The following is a 26,899-nucleotide window of genomic DNA, read 5'->3' as shown; positions in this document are numbered from 1 at the left end:
CATGCTTGTTAAGCTGCTTAGGCCTTGCAGAAGCTGGCTGGATAAGGTAAATTGTGTGCCAAAATGTACATCTGTCATTCAAGTTACTTGGGGTTTTTGGTGTTTTACTGACCATCCACTTGCCTTTTCCGGTCTGGGAAGTATTGGCATTTTTTAAGGAGCTGAAAAAGTTGGGGACTTTTTTTTGTTTTCTTGGTTTTTTGTGTTTTGTTTGTTTGTTTATTTTTTTGGTTTTTTTCCCCAGAGAATTTTCTAATGTGGTGTTTGTGCGTGTGGAAAGTAAAATACCTGTAGTTTCTATCCTCAATAGTAGCACTTTGTCTTTCAAGAGGGCCCATGGCTGTGCTAGCCTGTCTTTTATGCCTGGTGTTGGTTTCATCTATTCAGTGTCAGCTGTTTCCAGGATGTTCTTGGTGAGGAGCAAAGAACAGGTAATGACAAAAGTCCAACCCAGCGACAAAGACAATACGGATGATACCACTTCTTCTTACTTCTCGTTCAAGGTGGTGGAGGGTAAGGAATTTATGTCATAGTGCTCCCAGCTCTGGGGAAGGACCCTGGTTTAGTAGGTTGAGGAGAGCAGCTTTGGTGTAGTTAACTGATGGTCACTATTGACTCCTCACAGGAACCCTGGCTAATGGAAGAACCGAGGCCCTGATGGAAGTGGACAACATGCTGTGAGAGATCTCCCTACCTGCCTGCTAAGCAACAACTGGCTGTCCTCTCTGACCGGCTTGGATTTCTAGCCCCCTCTATCAGCACTTGTTTGGATGCTGCCAGTAAGTCAGTCCAGCCTTGCCCCCACCTTACCCTTTGCTTTGAAACACTTTGTTCATGGTGTCGAACACGTGTCTGGGAGCCCATGATCTAAGGCACTCGTGGCTCCCAGATGTTAGAGCTGCTCAGCTGGTGTGGAGTCCTTGCCAAGTTGGTCTGCTGTGACTATTTATTTTTATGCTCCATGTTTTTTTATTTTGCCTTGATCTCAGAGGTGCTACCGACTTTTTTTTTTTTTTTACTGAACGAGACAGTTCATTAGCAGAGTTTCTTTTTCCCATGGTCCTTGGAGGTCACTGAGTTTCTTCTGTTCAGTAGTGATCTAGGTTAGACTTGTGCTGAGGAAGAAAAAGTTAACTCTGTTTTGATGTGCAAACATGTTCAGGTGCAAGTCTGTTTTCACCCCCAGATCTGCATCTTGTGCTGACAGTTGATGATGGCAAGCATGTAGGTGAAGGGGATAAGGGGTCTGATTGCAAACCAGGACTCCTGGGCTCTGTTCTTAGCTTTGAACTGGAGTGTGACATTGTGCAACTTGTGTCGACTTCCTCTGTCATCGGGACTATGAGCTGCTTCCAGCTGGGGCCGTCTCTGTGTGCTTGAGAGTAACCAGTTAGGGCTGACAGATGCTGCCTGTGATGGACAGTGAGGGAGTAACAAGAGCTTTTACCTGCACCTCTCTGGGTGGGAGAGATGTGTATGGACAGCGGCAAAGCAGATAGCTGGGTGCTTGATCACCCCTGGATACAGCAAGTCTGCAATGCTGGAGAGTCCCAATTTGTCCTGTGCTACTCTAATCAGGGTGCCAAACGCGCAACCAGAAATGGTCTACATCATAGGCTTCTTCTCCCACCCATCCCTTCTTTCACATTGTCTTTGGAGACCAGAGGTCTGTAATATGAGGTATTGCACAAATCTGTAGCACAGCTCTGCAAAATTCCCAGTATCTTGAGTAAGTTAATAAAGGCATGTTGTTTTCCAGCTGGTTGGAAGAGATCTTTGTTTTGGAGGGCCTTTCCTCTTGTGAGACTTCCCCTGGTAAGTTATGTTGGAATAAAGCTTCTGCTAGCAGCAAATACTGGTCTCGAAGCATTTCCCAAAGCTTTTGTGGAAGAAGGAGGGATGTGATTTCTCTTCTACACTGTGAAGTTAAATGCTAGCATTTCATGACCCCTCCATTGGCACTTTTTTAACTGAAAGATCCTACCAGTGCGCTGGGAAGAGAGCATTTTTAATTTTTTTTTTTTTTGAGATGTTATAGAAGGGGCCACTTCAGAGCAGATGTTAAGAAAATTAGACTCACTCTGATATTAAGAAATATGTTCATTTCAAAAGACACAGGTGAATTCCAAGCTAGATTTGGACTTTTCTAAGATGTTCTGTTACCTAAACTGAAATCTGTAGTTTAGGTAGCGGACGTTCCCTGACTTCAAGATTAATTTATTACATTCCTTCACATACAGTTTGCCTCACCAAAAGTCCTTCAGAGTTCCCACAACTCTTAATTTTAGGTCAAATAGGCATATATATTAAGGGAAAAGGAATGTCTTGAACTGTGCTCAAAAACAATGACTATGTAGTTTAAATATCACTTTGGATTAAAGAATTTCTATCCCAGAGGAACTTCAGCACTGATGCTGTGCATGACAAAGTATTACTAAGATGTTTTTCAAAGGCTGTACTGAGGCTCTCTGGAGGTTAGCGCTTTTCTTACCATCTTTCAGAATGATGGTGGCCAAAATTTTTCCATACTAGGAGTTGGTCAGTGGTCAGTCTTCACCACAGTGTCTGCATGAAATTACTGTGACTTGTGCTCCCAAGTCACTGAGGCATTTTGGAAGTACAACTGTTAGGCAGTTAAATCTAGGCTCAGGAGGAGCTTTAAGGGAAGAAAAAAAGAACAGCCTTATTTTCTTTAAAGTTTAGGAGCTGGCAGAGATTGAGGTTGCCTAACCCTCAAACAGATGGCTGGAGCTCAGACTGTGCTTTCCTAGTGGTCAGGAAGACCTGAGCTCTAGCTGCAATTGTGGCTATAAATAAGTTGTGGACCACAGGCAAATTCTTGCGCCCTGCTTCTTTCATTGCAGAATGGGTGAACTAGTTATTGGAAGTGCAGCTGATCCATCCTGCATACCAAGGGCTGTCAGGACATGCATATCCTGCTTGGTCCTGTGGTGATTATTTTATCAGATTCTGAGTTCCTCTAAAGAGGGACAGGAAGAGTACTGGGGTAAGTGAATGGCATTTTCCCATATAGTTTTTCAGTTCAACCTGAAGTAGCATGGAACAAACATAAGTCTTAATGAAGATGAGGTTTCTTGACAAAATGACTTCTTTTTTTTTTTTTTTTTTAACACTGATAGCCACGCTTAAATCCTTCTTCATGCACAAGGTTCTTTCTTGAAACTTATCTTGCCTCCACTTGCCTTGGATAGTCAACATACGCAGCTACAAGAGCAAAATGAGGTTCTATCGGCCTTGCCATCACAAATACAAAACAAGAACAAAATCGTGGTTAAAATCCAAGACCTGAGCATGAACTTGCCTGCAGAGATGATGCAGAATGCTTTGTAAAATATGGCTGCCTGGAGAGTTGGACATAACCACCCAAGAACTCCCTTGCGTTTTATGCCCAAGTTCCTAACTACAAAGACTTTCACTTGTATTGTCTACCAAATGCATGTGTAGTTCAAAACTGAAGTATCTGAAAATCAATTCCTCTAATTTTGTTGGCCTGAAAGTAGAGATCTGTATTCCTTTTGTTCTAGATCTGACAAATGTCTCAAATGTGAAGAATAAGCAGAAAGTATGACGAATTCAAAACATCGTGTTTTGCCTTCTGCCATCAACATAATAGCTATAAACTAGCACTTAGACTATGACACATGAGTTTGAATTTGTACTTTCATATGTCCACAATGATACATACACTTAGTGCATAAGGAATTAAGGCCTATGTGCATTCCTCCATTCTTCCACTCTGGTGTTACAGGTTTAATGGAGCAACACTTTAGAAGGTCTTTCATCTCCTCTGCTTGTCCATTTAGATCAAGCCCAAGGCAGCAGACTAAAAGCTACCACTATCTAGTGAGCTGTGCAAGGGAAGATGGAGAGTGCGATGACTTATGAGTAAACAGCAAGAAAAATAGACTACGATCAAAGCCTACCTGAGTGGTTCCATGGTGGAACCTTCTGGTACACCAGTGCTCTGAGGTCCTGTAACTTTTTTGTGCAATAGGGTCTAGTGTGACCCACTGAGCTGCTTGTCCCCAGCCTCTGGTTTTGTTCAGGTTTGCTCCTTATTATGGTTTCCAGTTTTCAGCTCTGACTGGTCTGGGCACTGATGCACTTTGCTGCTCAAATCCTACTGAACATCTTTCTATACTGGGAAAGGCAACCATAACTCACCTGAACATACAGCACAGTTAGAACCTATGGCACAGTGAAGCTATAACGTCCACCTCTGAAGGACAGATAACTTACTGTACCCTGACTTCAGCCTCTGCATCAAATCTGGACGAGGTGATTTGGATTGCTGTAGTACTGGAGATATCTCACAGAGGTCTTAGGATGAATCTTACTGAATACTGTGTAAAGCTGTGAGTAATAAGAGGCATTGCCTGTAACCTTACAGCTTTAAAGGAAAGATCCCAGCCTTTTGTGTAAGAATACAAACCTACCACCCAGTTCTTCAGGCCAGGGAAAGATTTCATGACCATGGGCAGGAGGTCTAGAGCTTACTTTGTCTCTCTTCTGCTGCTGTTAGGGAGGGACAGGTCTAACAGACCATTGCTCTGATCTGTTTGGCACTTCTGACTTCCTATGTCTCTCCAGAGAGTGAACTTTAGGTTTGGTCCTCAGCTGAAAAACTACAGTGAGGGTCTCATTGCAAGCTTTGAGATCAATCAGCTACTAACTATAAAGAAAGACCAGGCCAAGGAAAATCAGAAAAATGCTATCCAGGAAATATCCCTGGATATGAAAGGAACTTTCCAGAGTGTAGTTTCAGATCTTCAGCTTCTAGTAATGGACCTGGTTCCATGTTCTGGAGAATTGTATGCTGGAAAAATGAACTCAAGTGTAAATCAGAGAAAGAACTTAGTCATGGTAGCTTAAATTCTCTTCTTTCAAACCACGTGAAATGTCAGGAGAATGGGAAACTCTCCCAGGGGTAATCTCATCTGAGACTCTGGCTGCCTCTGAATTGACAAAGCCCCCAAAGTAGTCTGATACCACAGGATGCAGATGTTTTAGTTCTGGCAAGTAACATTAAACTGCAGGCCAAGATGATGCTAAAATTTTCCTTTTTTTTTTTCATACACATTGCTCTTAAAAAAAACCAACCAACCAAAAAAACTTACCCAGACTATAAGCCTTGTTTAGAAATGTGAATGGGTGTATGTTCTCCTGCTGGCTTGGTAATTTGGTAGATGTTAACACAATGTAAATACAGTTTGGCATGGTGTTTATATGGACATATGGGAACTATCATTTTTATGTAACCTAGTACTGGGTTTAGTGCTTCTGAAGGGCTTCTGCTTTGATTGTGTGTGAGTTAGACTGTAGTAGGAATGAATTATGAAAAGGAGCAAAATGTGCATATCTTGTAAACATGGCAACATTGAAAGACTCAGATGGGTAAATGTTATTCAAAGCCAATACAAAAAAGAGCAAATTTAAGGTCAAATGGCAAAATCTTTGAAATGCAGGACTGAGTGTCTCTCCTTCTATTTACAGGAAGATTTGAGAACATTTGCCTGGCATGCTATAGGACATTGCTTGTCAGCCTAGACCTGTTCTGGCCCAGGAGAGGAGTGGGTTGCCGGTTACAGATCCTACAATGAGCTCATGTGTTAACTGCTAGTGCAGCAGAAATGTTTGACATCTGCCAGCCAGAAGAAACCCCACTAGGAATGTGAGTATGAAATGCACTGCCTGAATCAACGAATTAAATTTGCCCCAATCTTAATTTACTGCATATGGGTTGTTTAGACCAGCAGGGTCATCCTGACCTTTGCTAATATAACATGTTGCAGAGCATCTCTCCATGTCCCATGACAAAAGATGTGCATGCATGCAAGGCAGAATGCCAGCAAAGGCTTCCCAGCGTTGCTGTGAGGATGTTGCCAGGAGAGGATGGCTAAATGATACTGAGGGTGTACCAGGCCCCAAGCTGTGAGGATGGTGGTGGGGGAAAGACAAAAGTTGTTTACATAATGGTCGCTGCAGGACTTGGAGGAGATTTCTTCCTGTCCCCAAATCTGGCAATTGGTCTGGCTTTGCATGGGTGAGGAAAAACAAATGGCTGAGCATGTGGGAGGCTTTTCAATTCTGGGAGGAATAGGTGAAATGCTTAGCGTGCCCAGTATTTTGGGTCAGAAGGAGAAAAACATCTTCTCTCGTGGCCCATACCACAGTCGGAGCAAGTCAGAGAAAGGTCCATTATTCTATCTTTTGCCTGCAAGGGAAAAGAAGGCATCATTAGAAAGGGTGACAACACAGGGTTTTCATTAGGCAAAAGGAAGGTTTCATGCAAAGCCAAGTTACTTTCATTGCTATGGAGGCTTCGTGGCACTCTGCTTCTCGGGTGTGGGCTCAGTCCCTGCATTGAGACTTGTTTATTCCAGAGCTCAGTGGGTTTCTGGGAAGTGCTGTAATAGCTGGGAGGAGATCCCATGGAGAGGGTGGATTCTTTCGGACACATGCTGTTTAACAATGCCACTGTCTGCAGAGGAACAGAAAATAAACAATGCAAAAATCCCTGCCGTAAACCATGCAGTGTGCACAAACACCAAAATATGAATAGCCTCTGAGAAAGTGGCTAGTGCCAAGCAGCTTTGCTGCTATTGTTTGTTGTAGCAGATGAACTAAAACTAGCTCTTCAAAATAAGCCAGTATTGCCCATTTGTAATGGGTTAATGGTTTTTGCAACTGAAACTGAAGTATAATGGTTCCTGGTGAAATGGGGGAAACATCTTTAGAAAGCAAGTTTGGAACCAGTGAAAACTGCAATGAATTAATTTCATTTTATTCAAACATCTCGGACAGGGAGAGCTAAGGGCCCTCTTTGAATAGCTGTTGCAATTGCATTCAATAAAAGCTAAGGGATTGTCTCTGAGGACTGATCATCTAAGCACCAGGAGAAAAGGAGCAGGTGAAAGCAGTTGGGTGGGAACACAGTGCAGCTGCACATCCATAAAGCCCAAGAGCATGTGTTTGGGCTGAGAAGGTGCAGGGCACCTTGATGCTACCAGTTCTCTTGTGTGTTTTGGTTTTTTGTATGCAGGTCAGTTGAGAGGAGATTGTTCTACTCTTCCATGTGCAAACTGTGGACAGTCTGTGGGGAATATGGGGAATCTGTGAGTTTTGGAAAGCAGCTCCCTGAGCCTTTGACGTGGCCACTGAGAATTATATGTGGATTCTGGGGGAGGATTCCAGCTCTTTAGTGGCGAGCCTGTGCATACTCAGTGCCTAGGTGGTGGTGACTCTCGTTTACCCTATACTCATCCGTCCCAACCATTTTCAAGGTCATTTCATGCCAGGAGGAGAGAAGCAATTGCTGTGTCTTTCTGAGTGAACTGGAGACAAGGGCTTTCCCCAGAGGAGCCAGGTCACTCATAAATGAGATGAACACCACCTATGCTAATTAGAGTGGAGAACTGAGAGCAGCTTATGCTGGGCTGTTGTCCCTGAGTAGAGATTCAGCAGACCAGGTGGGTTCCAGAAGGGCTCTGGAAAACAAGATGCTCAGAAGCGAACATCGTCTTCTGCATTTGGGGCTAGATTCCAGCTGTGGGGAGGTTTTTTTGAGATGCATTTTTAGGAACTGCTGGAGGGGCAGGGAGCAGTGAGATTGTGAGCCCAGTTTTCTACTCACAAATGCATCCCGTAGTGAAGATCAAGTCTGTCAGCTCTCATGCTTTTTTCTGTGTGTGTTTTTATTTTTGTTTGTGGGGGTTTTTTGTTCCTCCCCCGCCCCCCCCAAACATGTGAGACCCACCCAGCTGCAGCATCTCCTCCTCCATCCCTGTGGGCCAGTGCAGCCAAGCACAGCACAGGGTAAGTTGTGTGTTTGGGACATAAAGCTGGATGGGGCCTTGATCTTGTGTTATACTTGAGTAGATGTAACAGGCTGTACATTTGGCACCTCTTGCCCCAGCTACTGACATTTTCAGCAAAGAATAGCCACTGTGTGGGGACACTCAGAGATAAGTGAAACAAGATGCTTTTACCTGAACAGCAGCAATGTAGCCCAGCCCTTCTGCATCAGCGGGCAATAAATTCAGTGCAGTGACTTCCAGCAGGTTCTAAACTTGGCTATAAGAAGCTCTCCAGCCTTAGTACTACACCTCAGCATTCTTCTGCTCCTCCCTAGCAGCAGGCACTGTAGTGTATAAAGCTTTGAGAGTGACAATATAAAAGTCTTCTGCTGCTGCGGATGATTGGAGCTGTTCCTTAAGTCAGTTATGACCTGGTGCAGGGTAGGGCTTCTGCTGATGAGTCCCAGTGAACATTATCCCAAGGCACATGAATGCCATCCAATTGCTGCCAGGGTTTGTGCCAGTCTTGCCAAACCATGTCTGTATTGGCTTCATTGCAAACCAAGTCCTGAAACGACAAGAGCAAGAATCATGAGGACCCTTTTAGAAATGATCTGCAAGCATGGGAATTGATCGTTTGTCCTGCAAGCTCTCCAGCAATGAAAAAAGCAAATACCAGCCTGGAAATAGCTTGTCTTGACTCTTGGTCTTGCTAGAGTGCAGACTAATACTGCTTGCCTTGCTGCAGTTGTGCTCTGAGCTTGCTACCAAAGAAAAACATCCACATATTTCAAGAAAACCATGGTAATCTGGAGCAATGTACCTTTGAAATCATGCTAGACAAGCTTTTGAAAGCTCAGGAACTAAAGAGGTCTGGATGGACAAGAGAATCAAAAATCCTTGAAGGATTATTTGGCTTTACAGAACAGACCAAATTCTAGTTAATTTTAGATGCAGATATTTCCAATTTATTCTTTTAGGTACCCCTTCACTGAGTTATTAAGCATGCCTGACAGTCTGCTGCACAAAATACCTTGCAGAATTAAGGAAATTTTATCTATTCTCACACACCAGGGAGGTGAGGCACATGGAAACTAAAACCCACATCCTCAAAGGAATGTAGATTTGTAATTTGCACTGGAAACTGGTGAAGATAGCAGGATTTCCCTAAGGTTAGGGTTAAGCTGATTGACTTTTCTGGTATATAGGCATGTAATTGATTATCTTGGAGGCTCTGGGTTTAAGCACTTTCCTTAGATCATGTCTGTAGGGCAGGATGGAAATTAGCCGGTGTCTCCTGAGCCACAATCTTCCCTTGTCTGAGTCACGGCCACTGCCCATGATGGTGTTTCTCACCCTTGCCTCTGAATCTGCTGATTTAAGCTTTGTGGATGCCAGGTGGGAAAATACTCTGATTTTGGTAAACTTTTTATGGGTCTCTCTTTTCAGATGCAAAATGCAAGACCCTTCTCTTATTTTTCCTGTTATCGCCTCCTTTTCAGCTGCGCAGTTCGCAGGGTCTGGGCCAGCCTCGCCTCTCCTTTCCTAACCTCTTGCAAACAGCCACGAATTTTTGAAAAGGGCCCTGCCTTGCCTTGCCAGCACTCTTTAATTTTGCCTTTCTTTCCTCCCTGCAAGCCACACTGAAGCTTTGCTATTCTCCAGGAGCGGGGGGGTGGGGAAAAAAAGTAGGTCATGGTGTCACGTAAGGCAGCGCAGCATTAACAGGGAGGTAGGCGAGTGGAGCAAAAAGGCTGTTGGGCTGGGGAAGATGAATGACCAGCTGTGCGGGATAACCAGGGATGAAGGAATTGCTGGGGAGCCCAGGAGCCCAGGGCGGCGAGCGGAGCTGCGGGCTCCTGCGGCTGCTCAACACGCCCTCCCCTGGCACAGGTGAGTCTTACTCCTTCCCATCCTTCTAAAAAGCTTCCCTTGCCCTGTCGAGCATGGATAGCGTCTGTGTGGGTTTTTTAATTTTTTTTTTAATATTTTATCTCCCTCCTCCTACAGTTCAGCCCAAACAGCTGATGCAGAAAGCGTGAGACACGCATGGAAAATCACTCTCAGAAGTCCAAAAATCCTTGGTTGCAATTTTTTTATTTCGTTTTTTTACACCCTGAATTTTATAGATTCGAGTCCCTTGGTTTATTTTATTTCTGTTTCACTCTTTGCAGAATTAACATGAAAAAGGGAGAGGTTTCACATCCTCTCTTGACTCTCACGCAGCATTACTTGCTGGGCCTGGAATAGATCTGCGTGAAAGATGGATGCAAGCCTGGCCTTATCTCTGAGGCAAGATTTCAAGCCGCCCTAGTGTTTAAGGAGAGAGAGAGAGAGATACGAGTTTGGAGATGTCTTATCCTTGTAAGCACCCCTAAATTTGGGGTACTGTTTACAATTTGGTGTGGATGGCGATCTCCTCTGCTTGGCTAATTCTGGATGTTAAACTACTTTTTTTAAAAAAAAGGAGGGGGTTGGAGAGCAACCTCATAAGACAAAAGCATTTCACAGCAATGCCTGCTGAGAGATTTTTGGGGTGCTAATCTTCTTGCTGTATTCCCGTAGGCACAGTTGTTGTCTTTCATTTTCACCAGCCTGTTTATGGCATTGCTGTTACAACTCAAGACAAGTTCACTTTTAATTTGTCCTAGGTCAACACGTGCTGCAGGGCTGCCAGTCCTCCAAAGCACACGCAGCAAGGATATGACCACTTGCCTCTTCACCAGGTCAAAACTCCCAACCTCAGAACTGGGGTGGGAGCACACTGGGAGGAGGTGACCCTGGTTTAAGGAAGGCTTAAACTGTCGAAGCCTAGAAATGAGGGTCCTTTTTGAATGTGAAGGGCATGATTGTTTCTGTAGTCCTGTTCACAGGAACCCAATGTGTGTGTGTTGGGTGTGTGTTTGTTTTCTGGAGGGCTCGCTTTTAAATCCTGCTCACAGCCTCCGTACTGTGACTGTAAAGGCCTCTTCAGCAACTCGAAGCAAAAATTTCATTGTACCCAGGGGCTGGGGGAGCCAGCTGTCAAGTTGATCAAGCTGAAATCCACTTTTTTTCACTCTTTCCAGGTAGCAAGCAGGCTGGTGGAGCACCGTTGAGCAGCCTTCTGGTGTTGTCAGCATCTGCTCCCTGAGCTGTACAGAAACTAGTACTAAAGTCCTGTGTCTAAAAGATCCTTGGCACCTCCATCTTCTCCTTTCTTCAGGCCAGTTTACTTCTGCAGATGCTTAGGAATGCTGGTGAGTGGTGGAAGCAACAGTCTCCGTCTAACCAGGGTTTTCTCCTGCTGCTGGTGCTGTAGAAGGGATTTTCGGATTAGTTTTAAAATAGTTCTGCCTGGAAAGAGCAGGGTTCAGGAGGACGGCATTAGCTAATATGCATAGGCCAGAGATCTGCAGGCAGCCTGTATCTGTTGGCTGAGCTGAACCACGACACACAGAAAGCTTTCCCATCTGGGGCGGGAGTCTCAGCAGTGCCAACGGCCAATTATCCCTTCCCTGTTCAAACAGTAAACAGGACACTTATTTTTAACTGACTTAAAATTTCGGCTTTAGTCTGTGTTTTTAAAAGATCTTGGTTCCAAGGATCTTTTAATACTTTGTGGGCATTAACAAGAGTTGATGATGCCCCTAGGAGGCTGCTTGGTAAATAGGATTAAACTTGCTTAAGCAAAAGGGGGCACAAGGGGTGAGGAGATGTAGCTGCCCATCTCTGTCCCCATGCTGGCATTCCTGGCTTCTGCTGCCATGCTTGATGCATGTGACAGCTTTGTACCTCCCCTCATAATGTCACTGCTTGCCCTTGAATTACCAGGCTGATTTATTAGAGGAAACTGGATCATACATGGTGCTCACCTTCATAGACTGCTGTTGCTTCTGCTGTCCACTGGGTGTGAGCTTGGAAAATAGTTTGAAACAGAAGCATAAAATGGACTTTGAAATGCATTAGCTCAGCTGGAGTTTCCAGAACCTATGTGTGTCGTTTGCAAGCAGAATATCCTGACTTCCAACTTGCAGTGTTTAGAAGAACAGCATGGGTATGTGGCTGTTCCAGCCCTTGTGAGACTGGGACATGAGAATGGTGGTGTTTGGGGTAGTGAGGGATGAAGGGAGCTTTTGGAAGCAGTAGTAGATGAAATTATATTGAAGCATATGTGGTGTAGTGCTTCCTCAAAGGTCTGTAGGTCTTTTATTAGGATCTCCCTAATTATGTCCAAGGTTATAAATCCAATCAGGATACTGAAAGGTTTATCCAGAACCAAGAATTGTGGTTTAATGTTCATACTAGTACCTTCAATTATTAATCCAATAAATTTGAAAGACTGGTTGATGCCACTTTGTTTCCAATCTGCTGTTCCCAGTGATCAGGAATTATCCTAATATTCAGGGTTTCAGCACTTCAGAGGGCTCTTGTGCCAAATTTGCGCTCTCTACCCATTTCTTTCTTCTCTTACACTTTAAATGTTAGGAGTTGCAATAAAGCCTGCCATCAGCTGTTGGATTCGATTCTAAATACTGACCCACATCCAAATTTTGCAATTGGTTCATGTGTTCATGCAAAATGGTTCATGTGGCAGAACTGAGTTAATTTTCCATACAGTTAATAAATTTTCTTCTTAGTAGCTATCATGGTCTTTTGGTTTAGATTTAGTTTGAGAATAATAAGATAGAAACAAGGGATAATGTTAATGTTTTCTTCTAGTAGCTTTCCAGTGCTTGTGATTCTATACAAAAAGAATGTAAGAACTCATTGATACCTTGGCTGTTGCCAAGGGGATGAAGGACTTTTTAACTGTCCAGCTGCAGGTGCAAGATAGTACCTGGGAGGGAAGAGAACGAGACAGCATCTTAGACCGTGGTCACCGTCCATGAAGGGTCTTGCTCCCGTGACTTCCCTGTGCCTGCCATGGTCTCCACATTTTTTAATTGGACTCATTGTGCTCACAATGTCCACCCTCTGGAGTTCATTGCTAGGAGTGCATGTTCCAGCAGCTAAGTATTGTTCTATATCACTTCTTTTATTATTGTTCTATTAAATCTGTTTCTATTTCAACCCACGAGTCTTTCGTCCTTTTCTCTTCCTTCCCCTCAGGGAAGGAAGGGCAAGAGAGTGGCTGTTTACTGTTGTAGCTGCAGCCCAGGGCTAAACGGTAACAGTTCCGTTTATTACAATGGGTGGAACTAAATCTCTGGATCCAAGTACAATTAGATGAATCAAGATCATAATTCTGGGCATTGCACCCAAAAAAATATGAAATTCATTTCCCTTTATCTTCTAGTTCTTTTGAATAACAATAGTCCAGTACTAGCCTTTCCTGTTCAAAATCTATTATGAGCCACCTCAAAGGCCAATGAAGCCTATGATGAAAAAGCATGACAACCTGTGAGGGAACGGCATGTCTTCGCAAACCTGCAGAACTGAAGTGGTTGAGGAAGGTGGCAATACGTACCTCAGGGAACTTGCCAACAATCCTTTTTTAGTTTTGCTTAATACCCTGCCTTTTGTATTTTAGCCCATACTAGATTGTTTTGATTACCTGTTTTAACTCTACCTGTTGTGAAGTGCATGGCAATTATTTTGTACTTTTTTTTTCCTCTATACAGCTGTTTAACCGTTGCTTTTTCCTGCAGAAGTGGTGCAGGTCCTGTGGTAGTACTTTGTCAGTGTTGGGATGAGTCTGAGGCCCCTACTTATGTGCTGATATGGAAAGAAAAAAAGGCTGCTAAATATGGAGTCTGGGTTTAGAGGCAGCTCCTCTGACAACTACCCCAGCACAAACCAGAAAACAATTCTGTCATCTCTGTAGTATGGAAAAGAGCTTAACTCTGTTTCAGTAGCATCACTCTGTCAGCATGGTATTGAAATTTTGAATATCCTAGAACTTTTAAGTTAGTTGCTGTCCTGCTAAAATAAAAACCTGAGCTCACAAGTGACCCTATGGTGAGACTGTTGAATGACCTGTTTGCTTTTGGGAGCTGATTCATAAAACAGACCCAGAGGAAACCACCAGGAATACATGCTATTCATAATAGTGCCTCCAGAGAATAGCTCGTTTCTTTTTCTCTTCCAATGGTATTGTCAGCCTTCAATGTACTTAAAAAAAAGACCTGGCACAGAGAGTACAGATAAGTTAATGAAAGGATGATGGCTTCTAGTGAAACCCTCTTTTAAATTTGGATTCTTTTTAACATCCCTTACTGTAGTTTTTAAGATCTTTGCCTGCTTGCTCCAGATCTTGAAGAACAGAAGATAATATCTGGAGTTGCTATGTAGTTGCAGCAAAATGAACAAATCCTAGACTTACGAAGAACTATGAGTACTCATGCAGTGTCAGGAGAGCCAGCTATAATTCTTTTACTATACACAGTTCTGGGGAAACAGCTGGAGCATTGTGTACAGTTTGCTGGATACATAGAGGGAAGAGATTGACAATGGGGAGGATGCCAAAGGAAAACAGGGAGAACAATTGTAGATCTTGAAAGCATAACCTCAAAACAAGGAGAGGGAGAAAACCCACAACTAATCTGGAATTAAAATAAAGCGAGTACAACAGAATTTTCAAAACATGTAGAAAGGCTCATGCAAACAGGTGTGAAAGACACTGTTCTCCATAACAATGGAGATAGGATGGGGAATAATACACTTGCATTGTAACAAGAAAGAGCCAGACTGGACACTTTGTAGTGGTAAAGATATTGATGCAGCAGTTTGAAGTATCTGGGAATGTAATAGGATGCCTGGTCACTAGAGGTTTTTTTAAGACTAGGTTAGTCAAACATTAAAAATAACGTATGTCATACTCAGCTACCAGAAGTGACCAATTCTTGCTTAGGATGCTTTGTAATAACTGTCTGATGCATCCTTCAAACTTTTACAGTCATGGGAAACGTATCCACACTATCTTTGCAAAACTTAAGTCCTAGAATAGAGGAAAATGCTTTATTTTAAGCTAAACTACCTCCTCTGACTTGAGCAAATTTGGATTATGTTTACAGATACCACAGAGAGACAGAAAACTAGGCACAGATACGTGAGGAGTAGATGCCCGAGACCTGAGCTGGGATGGATGCTTTGAAACCACGCAAGAGGAAGCAGAGTTACTTAGTCAGAATGCAATTCTCATGGCGTTTAGTCCACATCAGCCCCAGAGGGAAATATTGGCTGGTTTTCTCAACATTGATGCTTATTGGACCATGAAATATTTTTTCTCTCTGGGAGATATTTATAAGTGAATTGGACAAAGTGCTGGAAAATGTAGGGTCCTGTACACTTTAGAGACAACAAGTTCCATACAATCAGGGCATTCAAACTGGGTTCAGTTTCCTATTTTGTCACTGATTTATTGTGCACTTATGTTGATTTTATTTTGAGATCTGCCTTTGAGAAGAGCAAGAAGTGCTGAGATACTCTGACTGAAGGGTCTGAAGCAGCATTGGACCTAGTTCTACTCCAGCTTTCCAGTCTCAAGCCAGTGTTTCAGATACACTGTGTGCGTGCAATTAAGCAACAGTGGTGCTAAAGGAATAGACTTCAGCACATACATACCTGTGCTTGAAAGTTAGTGGTTCAAGTCTGTAACAAAACTGTGAGCCAGCAATTAGTCTCAGGTGCTCTGGCACAGTGCTTATATGTCAGCTGGCTCCCTGCTGTTTTGCTTTTAGAAGGCAGTATGGCATCTGTAACAGCTGTGTAGGGGGTTATTTTCATCATGCAGCCATAGAAAAGGCAGCAGTGTAATGAGAATGGTGACTTGTATATTAGCCTGAAGCTGGTCTCAAACTCCTGTTTGCTCAGAAGGTAGTAACAGTAGTAAGGTAAAGGTAGTATTTCTATAGGTATTGCAAAAGACCTATATCTCTCCAGAAGCTTACCCAGAGCCCTGCTCCAAGAACATTTTTCCAAGTGGCACAGAAGGCATGCAGTCTGGTATGATCTGGCTCCATTTTTAATGTTTTTCAGAGAATAGCTTAAAATTGGTTGGGGATTTTTTTTTATGATGCTTATTATTCTCATGTAGAATACTACACCCTGAAGCGTACTGTTTTGATTATTGTCTTGGCTAACCAAGCAACACCACTTACTTTGGTGTTAGTATGTCGTTTCCAGATTGCAGCTAGGAGCAGGACTGCAGGCTTGCCTTGACTGCTGAGTCTGCACCCAAATGTACTTAAGTTCTGAAGACGTGTAAACCAGGGTCTGGATACATGTATCAGAAAAGATTGTTGTAACACTCCAAATGCTCCTGAATCAGTTGCTCAAAATCAGAGACCAGAATTTAGGCTGATGGTGGGATTTCCTTTACATATGGCTGGGAATAAAATGTGAATGGATCTGAAGGGACTCTGAAAAGCAGTAACCTGGTTTATTCTAGTGTTCCCGTTTGGGAAAGGCAAAGCCATGAAACCCACCAGAGAGTCTCTTTCTGTTGTTTCCTATGTTTGCAGATCCAGTGCCACTGGGTATTTAATTTATTTGCCTGGTTTTGGCTATTTTGTTTTTATCCTAGCTTCTCACAGCTTCATTAGTCTCTGGTTTGGGTCTAATCAATCCTTACAGTCTTTCAACTTTCAGCTGTCTTTCTTACAAATCTGTAATGCAGGGGTAGGAGAATCTCCAGGACATTTTTCTAGCTCAGCATGACACCGTACCAATATTAACATCTGAATGTGACCTTGTTAGCTCGGTATACACAGGGTAGATATTTTTCTTCTAACTGCCAAATACATTACTTATTATTAATGAGACATATGCTCTATAAAACAGTACCATTACCTTTTCCCCAGCTGCAAGCTTTACTGTGGTGTTAACCTACACACCATAGGATTTGGGGAGAACTTCGACCAAGGCTTTGAATAAAATTCCAGAAGCAAATGATCCTGTAGCTTGGTGCTAATGTTGTATGATACCTCATAGGCATTGTATCAACAGCTCATGAGCAAAGTTCTGAATTTGTGCAGTAAGGACAAGCATCCTTCTTAGTGTCATGGTTTGTTTCTTGTGGGACTTGCCAGAAGCCAAGCTAAGCCTGCCATTTCCAAAACCATCAGGCACAAATTAATGAATCAACAGGGTGAATAACCCACTGCTTATTTCCTGAAACAAAGAGCACCTGTAATGTAGAGGGGGTAGCTGCCTGGCAGGAGGCTGGTGGTGCTTGTAGACGTATAGGAATGTTGGGACTGGGAAGAGAGCTAGGGACAAGTGGATACACAGAGCCAAGTATAAGTGTGGTTTGGGCTATGAGACCTTTTTGTCAGGTGTTGGTGGTTCTTCAATGCCTCTTTTCAGTTCCTTGATAATAAGCTCATGTTCGTGTGGGATCTGACCTTAGAGGAGGTTAATGCTTCTGCTGAAGAAAGCCAAGTCACACTCCTTTCAATCGTGGATGTTTGCTGTTGCTTGCCAGGTTGTTTCTATTTGTGTTGTCCTTTGGGTGTGATGCCTGTGAGGTGGGAATTGCCTTAAGCTCGGTTTGTTTGGTGGGAGAAGGGAGGCCTGTTTGTCAGGTATGTTCTCTTCTGAACTTCTTCAGCTTTTCCCATCTTGGCCCCAGCCCTCAGGCTGAAAAAGCAGGTGTGAAGTGAGGTGAGCTATAAAAATCAAAACAACAACAAAAGCCCAAAAACATGTGTGAGGAGGAGGTTTGTTGCCAAGCCTGGGTGGCATAGAAGACATTGAAGGTCTGGACCTGTATTTCTGCTGAGGACCGGCATGTGCCTCTTGGCAATGCTGTAGCAGGTAGCTGGAGGGCAGAATCTCTCATGTAGGAGTCCACTGGCTATGCCTGGGGTGGGAGAGGCTGTTTTTCTGCTTGTCTTTAGTGATTTAGTTTGCCTAGAGCAGAACAGAGAACATGTGAGCTGCATCACCAGCTGCCACACACCAGCTCCTCCTCTCTGAGCAGGCTGCCAGACTGGAGCTTTCTTGTTAAATGGGCATGGAGGTCATGCTTGAAATCAATCTCGTGCTTGAACTGCAGCCCTTGCATTTGCAAGGTGTTGCCTCTTTGCAGTACCCCAAGGAGTACCCATGCACACAAGCATCTTTAATTTTGACACTGCACAGTGTTGGCATAAGAGAAGTGATTTCCCTTCTTGGAGACTTTACTCTAGCAGTACCAGGGCTGAGTCCATGTCAACTTTATATGTGTTGGAGTCGTTTTGAGAGGAGAGTCCTCTAAGTTCTCATCCTTCCTTTGGAGAATTGGAAGTCGCTTAAACAACTGACTCAGTTTATCTGGCTGTAAGATGCAGATGGGGAAACGTTGGATTTCTGGATAATGAATGGGATTTTTCAGTTTAGGAAAACTGATATCACACTTCAAAAAATGTGTGATATTAGAAACAGTGGTATGAAGGTCAATGAGCAAACTCATGTTCAGTCTTTGACCCTCCATAAGACGGTGTAGCCATGCAGTCATTTTCAGTCTGATGTTACAGAAGAAGGCAATGAGCTTTCTGCTCAGCTGTTGTAGAATAGCAAGAAGGATGAGCACAGAATTCCTTCTTCCACAGAAGCTTTTCAAACACAACATGTTAAAGACAAGCTCTGGGAGACAAGGAAATACAGATAGGGTGTTCAAAAATCTTCCAGTAGTGCCTTGGGAGACACCGTAGCATGACACAGCCTTTAAAAGTATTTGGGTGGTGGGAGCTAAATTATTACAGAGTGGGGAAGTGGCTTTTAGTTTCTGTCAGAATCTAGATTCTTTGTAGCGAGGTTTTTGCTCTAGTGTAATAGTAACCCTTTCCCCCTTAAGACTTTACGGTTGATGGCAATCTTCAACAAAAGCTGAAGCAGAGACAGCTTTCTGAACAGAAGTTTTGGATAAGATTGAGAGGAATGAGCTGTGTTAGTTCCAATGAATCCCTTCCCAACACTGTGGCATGTAGCTGGGATCAGTGGTGAATTCTCACAACAAATCAAGAAATACTTTGCAAGATGCCATACAGAGCTATTCCCTGAGTGACCTCTCTGTGTTGGGTCACTGCTACCCACTAATGCCAAATCCGGAGTGGGGTTTAGTGGATGTGAGAGGGAGGTAGTGTGGAAGAGGGATGTTTGCACGTTAGACCACTACTGGTTGTGGAACGCTGCTGACAGGCGACCGCCAAGGTTACATGGGAAAATATTTTATTTATCATTTAAGCAGATAGATTATTGCTGTGTCTTCCCAAAATGGTGTTTCATTTTTGCACTTCTTTCCTGAATAAAGCTGTCCTTGTTTCCTACCAGGAAAGAGGGGGAACAGTGCCTGGGTAATAATGCTGGAGACTAAGGAAATGCAGCTATCCCAGCAGAGCAGGCAGGTACATGGGATGGTGTTTATGGTGCTCTGTACTTATAAGAGGTAACTTGTGTGAATCCATACATTATGTTTGCCAGCATTTCCTTGCAAAGTGCTTATAAACCCTAGCAGTCATCTTGATGGCAAGGATTCATTCTGGTTGATCTGCTGGCAGCACTGGCTGCCTATGAATATTTTCCCTTGTAAATATTTTCAGTGGGCTGTTTTCCCATGACCATTTCATCTACCGTCACCTTCCAGCCTTCCCATCTGCATAGTCCTTTTTTAGACCAGGAGAGAGGAGAGGATGTTGTTTGTAGCAATCAGTGTTATAAACATGCCCTGTATACTTATTTTGGAAGATTAACAGCTCTCCCAGTCACTTTGTAGAGAAGACAGAGGCATTAGCTCCCCAGATGTCTTTCTGCTTTATCCCCAGGAATAGGAGAATCTTGTCTTTCACCCAGTGGTTCTGCATAGCTGAAGAGAGAGGAAACAGGAGTTTGGGCAAAGATTGATGATGAATCATGACTCCTTGCTTTCCCACCCTAGCTCATCCTAGAGCTGCCTGGAGGCTGCTCCATCTTAACACTGCTGGCAAAATTACACTCCTGCCACTTCTCTTCTGTGTCCTGGTTTGCCCTTTTTCTGTTAGAGAAGCTGCCAGGAATCCCCTACCACATATACATATGCAACTGCGGGGGTGATACAAGCAGAGCTTTGTGTTCAACATGGCATTTAGAAGCTGTTTTCCCATTGTTGATGATCAGAGCAACATCTGTCTACTTGTTTACAAGGATGCAATTGCAAGATGATCAGAAAAGCTAAGTTTCTGTGGCTGACACATAATATAACTGCTGAAATGCCTTCCTGCACTGGCCACTATAGAAGTGGCTTTTCATCACCGTGTTGGAGACGGATCTTGTCCCATGGGTAAGCAGCATGTTAGTGTGTGGAAAGAGGTGCTGGTATTTTCAGCACTTTTGGAGGTTTGATTTGCAAACAGAAATATTTGGAAAAAACTAGTAAATGAGTCAATTGAAGATAGGGAAACATAGTTGTTGGCCTCTTTAAAAGTGTACTGTAGTTCAAAGTGTCTTCTCTGTGGCCTGCTTTGTTTAAGAGAAAGAAGTCTTGGCTAAATAGCAGGTGGGGTGTTTGGACAGGATGCTAGACTGGGGCTCAGGAGATGTTAGTTGGATTTTTGAGTCAGCTACCAATGATACGTATGATAACAAGCAAGCCATTACACATGTTTATGGCCTTGTTGACTGTTTGCGGAGTGCAGTGTGGTGAACCTGCTTTCTGGGCCAAACCTTTGGACACTGCTCTTATACAAGCAGTAGGTCATGCTCACCTGTTTCAACTGTGTCACTAGTCTGCAGAAATCCATAACCTCTGCTGAAGCTTCCTTTGCCCCAGTTTCACCAGCTGCATGTTTGGAAGGACTGTGTACCTAGACACTGGCAGTGAAGCTGACAGGCTGCATCCTGTTATCTTTTAAGTATTTGTGCTCTTCCTTTTAATGTGCATGGCCAATGCTGGCCGCCTTTTGCCACTGTTATAAGAAAAGCAGTTGTTGCTCATCTAGGTAATTGTGTTCTGTCCTTACAAAGTCATTGGCACAAATTTCCCTGGCAGTGTGTTTTACCTCTGTGCCAGATTCCCTCTGTCATCTCAATGGGTTGCGGTGACACCAAGCAGTAATGCTCTCCACAATGCTGATTCTCTCCTGATGCTGATTCGTCTGGGTTATGTCCTTATAGGTCTCTACTGCTTGTCCCCAGCAACTAGCAATATCGCTATCACTTATGCTACATTTCTTTAAAACTGTTCTTCCAGTCTACCTTGTTCTGCCAATCTGTTTTTATTTCTGTCTCTCTTGACTGTAAACCTTGGAGAAAGGGTTTTCCTGTGTTACTTTTGCTATACTCAGTCATAGCTTGTCACTTGGTGGGGAGTAGTCCCTAAACCTTCGCTCACAGGACAGGACTGATTGTATCAGGTGGATCTAATTATAGGGCAGCTAAGATCTGAGGTGCAGCCTCTAAGCACAATTGTAATATACATAATAATTTGGGTAGCTGCATATGTTCTGAGACCTCATAATAGAGCACGTCATATTTTGGCTTTCCCTGAGTGCATATTTTGATAGATGCAATAGGAATGTCTGCAGTGTGCTTGCCCTATTAAAATTGCTTCTATTATGAGATTTCCCATTTGGAGAAGTGATTACGGGTGCAATTCCTTATAACACTGGTTTACACTTTCCTGATCCTACAGTAGGTATCCTGTTATGGTCCCACAAGTGCTAGAACTTGTTTCCACAGACTCTTGCTTTCCAGGCTTCTTAGTAAAAGAGCAGCATAAATACCTGTCACTCTGATGTTTTACTCTGTGCAGTACAAATCCAGCATTAGCCACTGGCGACTCTATTTACCAACAGTGGTTCTGGAATGACATGCAGTTTGGCAAAATCCACACTTGCAGCAGCCCAGCACTGAGCATGCAACAGCTGCTGGATGCCTGAAGTGTCCTGAGATAGATGATATCACTGGGGAAAATACCAACCAGAGCAAAGAATGAGAGCTGGTGTCAGGGGAATCACTTCTGCATCAGTCTGTGGATGGCTTATAAAGGATCAAGAAGTTATGCTGGCAGAGCAAATAAAATTTCTTGTGCATTCTAATGAAGTTACTGCCTCAGACTAGGGCATCAAAGTTCAGTTTTGTTATTGCAGGTGTCTTAAAGAGGAGACTCACACCATCTCTCTGTTCCTTGGCTAAGGCCAAGACAGCTATGTTGTGCTCATGCCTACCATAGGAGTATTAAAACTGTCTCTCCTTGACCTTCTGATCTGTATTTTTCTTCTTCTATTCTAGATGTGCCCGAAGCACACTGAAAGTGCTGGATGTCCAGGCACATGTGTGGAATTATGATACAGAACAATGTTTATTTGTGAGGGATAAAGCAGGACAGCCTCTCTGGTTACTGCTGAGAGCTAAATTTAGGTGCACAGACTCTGACCCAAGCTGGAAGTTGGCCAAGGGCACTAAGGTTAACAGTCCTGCTTTGGGTAAAGTGGTATAATATCTTTAATCATGAGATGAACTTAGCTTTGTTTCTCTTAAACTGTTAGCATCATGAGGCTTTTTATGCTGTTCTTATGTTTGCAAGGAGAGGCAAAGGGAGAGCAGCATCTTATTAAGCGGAGGCTCCTGGGCACAGAAAGGAGGCATTTTTCTCAAAACTTTGACGTGACGCGCTCTCATTCTCCTCCACCCGGCTCATGCCAGCAACACATATGTTCCCTGCTAGCATTTCCCCTTCGTTTATTGTCAGCTGATCTTACTAAATCCTGTTTGAGCCCTGTAGTTGCGTTTTTTTTTCCCCGCAGCTTCGCTAAAGCTTAACATGTACCGGTGCTCTGGTTCAGGCTGCGGGGCTGGCTGGGCAGAGGGACCTTCAGCACTGGGAGAGCTCCAGCACGCAACGGTGCCAGGTCCGTGGGGATTGCGACTTCAGGCGGCGTCGATGCGAAACATCTGATGTTATCTGTCAGATGGGAGATGTTTACTAATTAGTTTGCCTTAAACAGATTTTAAATAATTATGTTCGGATTAGGGTTTGTGCTCTGCCTGGCTCCATACTGAGCTTCCGAATCAGGGTGGAGTGTTGGATTTCGATTGGCGATAGTGGTGGTTTTTCTTGGTGGGGGCACACCTCTGTGGTCAGATGCATCCTCCCCAGCTGTTTCTGCAGTCTGAGTAAGCAGGGCCTATGCCTGATCCAAACCTCATTATTATGGGCAGGTTCCATGCTACTTTGATCAAAGATTTTCTGAATAGGGATTGGGTTTTGCCTTAAACTTGTGCTTTACTGTGTTGAGTGCAGCATGGATCTCCTTCTGCCTAGAAGAATCCTTTAACAAAGTGATTTAACAAAAATGAGAATAGAGAAGGATTTGTAGGGTAGAGAAATCCTTACCCTAGAAGCTCAAGGCAAGATCATAGAAAACATGAAGGGATGAGAAAGAACAGGCAACAAACTTCAGATACTGTGCATAGGTAAAGCACATTTATTTTTGGCACTTGTCATTTATTTGAAGCATAACTCCCTTTCTGTCCATGTGAAACAGAATACTATGAGGTTTTAAGTTCTCCATGTGACTAGATGGGGTTTGCCGCAACAATAGGGTTTCTGCTCAGTTTTGGGAAGGGCAGCAGTTTTGCTGGCATTACACAAGACTCTGTGTGATAAAATAAGGAACCTTCTTTCTCCAGCTCTTCTGATTTATGAAACTGATGGAAATCAAAACTCCATTGCCATTTGTGTATTTTGTTCTTTTATTCCTCCAAACTGTACTGGATGTTCTTCACATATTAATTTGTGGATTACAGAATGTTCTAGGCAAAACATCAGTGGGGCAGTAAAACGTTAATGCAGGAGTTCAGCTAACATAAAATAAAACCACAGTATTCTTCTATACAGCTTAATAATGACCCGAGTGAAACGGGGACAGTTGTGTGGTCTAGTGGCTAGTGAGGGGTGTGGTCCTCCAGATTCCTGGAGCTGCTTCCCAGCTCTTCTTTCCCATGCTGGGTGACCTTAAGTAAGTTTACCCCTTGTAAATTGGAGCCCGAGGTATGGCTAGGAAGATTATAAGGAAACTTAATCTTTGAGAGAGCATTTTTGACACTTGAATTAACAGGTGCTAAATAAATATGTTTCTCTATGAAGCAGCTCTAAGAAAACACACTGAGATTCCAATTTTGTGACATGGATACTTAAAAAGCCAAAAGACGAGTTTTCTATGAATTGAGCAGTCTTGATCTGGAGTTGTCAAAGGATGACAAACATGGATATTCCTGACCATTTTGCTGGAATGATTGTTTCAATTGTCAATGCTTCAGTTTATTGGCATCAGAAGAACAATGTTTAATTTCCGTCTCAGCAAATTATTCTGGATTTAAACAGAACTGTGTGGAAGTGGTCTTGAGCACAGCAAAAGGTGCCCCAGAGCCAGGAAGCTAAATTGACTCTAAATTGGAGTAAAGCAGGATGGCTGAGCTTTGCTTCCCAAATTGAGTGTAAGGCATCAGTGGGGAAAAACAACCAGTAGGAAAAAGTATGTTACAGCGAACGAAGACTGGACATGCAAGAGGAAAGGTTTATCCTGCAAAATAACCCTGCTAGGACACTTAGACTAATTCTGCAGAGATGTACCTGTTGAAAGGGGACAGCAAACATCTTCTTGCCTGGAAAAGTAGTTAGAAAGTGAGCTTGTAAAATGCTGAGATACTGTAATAGTAAAGATTATACAGAAAGAAAGAATGAACAAAGTGTGAACTTGATTCCTGGCTGAAGAAGGATCTTAATGCAAGTTTCATCTTCATTATTTTGATTATCCACTTTAAATATTCTTTTAACAACAAAAACTTTTTACACAGCCTATCTTTTTCCCCCAAAGCGAGCTCAGGTCAAAATGCCTTATCAGAGCTTCCCCATGTAAGGTGACAGAAAGGATCTGATTACTTCTACACAGTGAAGTGTGAGCTAAAGTCTTTGGGAAGAAAGTCTGACACATTCAGGATTGTGCATCAGAGTGTTGCCATTGGATTTTACTGGAATTGGATCAAGCTGTTACTTTGAATGCACTCATGATCAATTAATTTCAAGCTGTGCCCTCATCTATGACCAGAACAAATCAAGATTCTTCTCCTCCTCCCACATATGCATAAGTGACATCATGTTGTTGGGTAAATGTTGCTTTCTTGTCCAGCCAGCAATTTGTCCTGGCTTGAAGTCTGGTAGCAGTTTTCTGCACAGTGTGTACTGTACAGGACACCTGGAGAATATGCTTTGCATTTGCAAGTAGTTGCTACATATTTATGTAACAGAGAAGCAAAGATTGCTGACCTGTGTGTTAGGCAGGCAAAGGCAGGCTCATGGCTAATGTAGTGCTTGAGCTCTCATTGCATTGAACGCTACATTTTTGTAGATACTTGTTCCCAGCATTAACATTTAGGCACTATGTACTTCCAAAGAATGCTTTTCAAACCAATATTGCACTCAATCAAGCCCAGTTTGGTCTGAACTGCTGCAGACCTGTCCAGTCAGCTTGTACATACCTCTTGGATGTGAAAATCTGGTGTGGATCAGAAAGCCGAAGTCCCACTGGATAATTGGCAAAGGAGTGCTGTGATGTTAACCCAGGGTGCCTGTAAGGTCCTCATGCTTCTCAGAGGTGAGGGTCTCATTTGCACTCAGGCTTCTTTAAACTGTTCTAGCATCTGTGTCGTAAATAGGTCCTTGTTGCCTTGCCACACCAGTGACAGTGGAAATTAGTTTTTTAAAAGCATATTTGGAGTTCTGAACCCTTGAAGGCAACATCCAGATTTTAGGACCACCACCAGGAGAAGAGAGATGAGTGAAATGATTCATCTAAAGTCTTATGGTTAGAAGCCCTGACTTCACACATGACAATCCAGTTTATTGCATGGAGGAGCTGCTACAGGTCCAGCTATGTCCTGATCTTCATTCCACCTGAGCTGGAGAGTCAGTAGGGAACAGGGTTAGGTTTAGCACCATCCCAGTAAGAAAAAGTGATGAGATGTGTCTCTGTGATTGATTAATGTAGAATCAGCAAGACAGTCTGGTTTTCTTTTAAGAGCAGATCAGGATACCTGGGAGAGGCATGGGTAGATCTGTGAGCCTGACTGGCTCTGTGGCACCTGGGGCCTCCCCTCTGTGCCGTGGGGATCCAGCAGTGTGTTCAGCCAGAGCAACGGGGTGAGTCCTTCTCTTGGTTAGGATCTTGATAACAGGGCTTTGGTGCATCCTCGACAGTGCCAGCCATGACCCAATAGTCCTGGGGAGGGAATGTTCACTGAGTCTGCTGTGTCAAGCTGGTCCTTCTTCCTCTTGTGGTGTCCTTCATTGCCAAGCTAAGCTCTTTCCTTCTGGGACATCTGAGGGAAGCATAGGTGCACCCAACAAGTACAAGTCTTCATGATGGTCCCCATGCTTAGTGCCCGTTGTTCTATGGCAAGGCAATGGAGCACTTTTCCAGGACTGAACAATGAAGAGAGTCCCCCTCAACCCTGTACACCTGGTCAAGGCTTTATAAAGCTCACAGGAGTCCCTCCGTGCAGACAGAGTCTAATTCACATTAACACACTGGTTTAAAATATCTCACGGAAATTCCCAGTAGCCTGGGACTCTGCCATAGACAGATGTGTTACCGTTTTTCAAATGTGGAGTTAACCTAACGATACAATAGAATTATTTAGAGAGCTGGTGATAAGATTATGACTCTAGAGTGCCTGACTCTCAAATCTATGCTTTCCTATATCTATCCTCCCCAGGCATTATTTAGAATAATTTCTCCTTCCAAACAAAAAATAATTTTGAGGAAGGCAGGTTCCCAACTCGGCTATGAAATGTCATCTCTGTGATGATGATGATTATAGGATGCAGCAAATGCATACATAATTATTCTCGCTGCTCACAGAGCAGCAGTTAGGCCCATTTGTTGCCTCCTGAAATATATAACTGGAGACTTTTCTTCATGCTGTCTGCTCTGTGTATTTTCATGAGCTCATTCCCTAGGGCTTATTGTGAAATTGTTCTAATTTTTCAAAGTAGGGAGGAAAAAATGAAATAATTCTGTTGGAAATGGCATTGATTTGTCTGTGAAGTCATTACAGCTGTTTCTCTCTTGAAGGCACAACAAGAGGAGCTCCTGATTTTTTTTTTTTTTTTTTTTTTTTTTTTTAACGCAGGGAGGTGAGGT

Source organism: Caloenas nicobarica, chromosome 8, assembly GCF_036013445.1.
Source record: "Caloenas nicobarica isolate bCalNic1 chromosome 8, bCalNic1.hap1, whole genome shotgun sequence".
NCBI lineage: Eukaryota > Metazoa > Chordata > Aves > Columbiformes > Columbidae > Caloenas > Caloenas nicobarica.
The sequence above is the reverse complement of the archived record's forward strand: the minus strand, read 5'-3'. Positions refer to the sequence as shown.